Raw genomic sequence first — 2,178 nt, 5'->3', positions numbered from 1 at the left:
GTTTAACGCCAGTAAGGATAGCAATCTGGGCGTTAAACGCCAGAAAGGAGCATCTTCTGGGCCTTGAACGCCAGAAAGAAGCACCTTCTGGGCGTTTAACGCCAGATTGACAGCGTCCTGGGCGTTCAGAAAAATGCCCAGTGACAAAGGACTTCCTGGCGTTCAACGCCAGAAAGAAGCAACAGCTGGGCGTTGAACGCCCAGGAGAAGCAACAATTGGGCGTTAAACGCCCAACTGCATGTTTTGGGCGTTTAACGCCAGGATGGTGGGGAGGAGGTAAAATTCGTTTTTCTTCACAAATTTTCTAATTTTTATGTTTCAATTCATGATTTCTTGCATAAACATGTTTCAAAATATCATCCTTCAATTCCAAAAATTTTAATCCTAATTTCTAAAAACCCTAATTTCTAAAATCCCTTTTTCACAAATATCAAATGTATCTTAATTCATAAACACAAATCTTTTTCTAATCCAAATCTTTTTCAAATCTTTTTCAACTCATCATATCTTTTAGATTTTGAAATTGCCTCTCCCTCTATTCCTCTCCTATCCTTTCTTTTGCTTGAGGACAAGCAAACCTCTAAGTTTGGTGTGATTTGCCATGATCACTGAGCTAAAACTCATTAAGATCATGGCACCTAAGGGAACAGGAAGAGCAAGGATGTGAATTGATGGAACTAAAGCGTCAGAAGCTATTCCTTGAAGGACCAAGCACCCCACAGACTAGAGGAACATCAACTTCCCAAAATACAGGTTGTTAAGTTCTAATTTTAAGCTTTAACTCTGTGATAGTATTTTTAGAGAAATTTACCTTAGAAGTTATATAGGAGTAGTAGTAATTAGTATCTCTATTTTGATTTTATCTCCAATTAAGCTATAATTTATTTTTCTTATCATTATCAAACTTGAATAAAATAGTAGATAATTAGAATGAAGAAATAATTTATTTTTTCGAGTTCTTAATAATAAAAATTATAATTAATTATATGTGGTGGCAACACTTTTTGTTCTCTGAATGAATGCTTGAACAGTGCATAATTTTTATCTTGAATTTTTTGAATATTGGCTCCTGAAAGAATGAGGAACACGAAAAATATTATTGATAATCTGAAAAACCATGAATTTGATTCTTGAAGCAAGAAAAAGCAGTAAAAAAAAAAATATTTACAAGAAATCATTGGATCAAGAAAAGGGAATAAAAGCCAACAGCCCTTAAAACCAAAAGGCAAGGGTGAAAAGGATCCAAGGCTTTGAGCATCAGTGGATAGGAAGGCCTAAGGAAATAGTTCCAGGCCTAAGCGGCTAAATCAAGCTGTCCCTAACCATGTGCTTGTGGCATGCAGGTCCAAGTGAAAAACTTGAGACTGAGTGGTTAAAGTCGTGATCCAAGGCAAAAAGAGTGTGCTTAAGAGCTCTGGACACCTCTAACTAGGGACTTTAGCAAAGCTGAGTCACAATCTGAAAAGGTTCACCCAGTCATGTGTCTGTGGCATTTATGTATCCAGTGGTAATACTGGAAAACAAAGTGCTTAGGGCCACGGCTAAGACTCATAAAGTAGCTGTGTTCAAGAATCAACATACTACACTAGGAGAATCAATAATACTATCCGAATTCTGAGTTCCTATGGATGCCAATCATTCTGAATTTCAAAGGATAGAAAGAGATGCCAAAACTATTCAGAAACAAAAAGCTACAAGCCCCGCTCATCTAATAAGAATCTGAGCTTCATTTAAAACTCTAAGATATTATTGCTTCTTAATTACTTTTCATCCTATTTTATTTATCTAGTTGCTTGAGGACAAGCAACAGTTTAAGTTTGGTGTTGTGATGAGCGGATATTTTATACGCTTTTTGGGGGTAATATCATGTAGATTTTAGTATGTTTTAATTAGTTTTTAGTGGAATATTATTAGTTTTTAGGCAAAAATCATATTTCTGGACTTTACTATGAGTTTGTGTCTTTTTCAGCCAAAATCTGAGTTAGGCTGAAAAAGGACTGCTGATGCTGTTGGATCCTGACCTCCCTGCACTCGGAATGGATTTTTTGGAGCTACAGGAGCCAATTGGCGCGCTCTCAACGGCGTTGGAAAGTAGACATCCAGGGCTTTCCAGAAATATATAATAGTCCATACTTTGCGCGAAGATAGACGACGTAACTTGGCGTTGAACGCCAAGT

This window comes from Arachis duranensis, chromosome 6, assembly GCF_000817695.3.
Source record: "Arachis duranensis cultivar V14167 chromosome 6, aradu.V14167.gnm2.J7QH, whole genome shotgun sequence".
In the NCBI taxonomy this organism is placed as follows: Eukaryota; Viridiplantae; Streptophyta; class Magnoliopsida; order Fabales; family Fabaceae; genus Arachis; species Arachis duranensis.
This window is presented reverse-complemented; position numbering follows the sequence as displayed.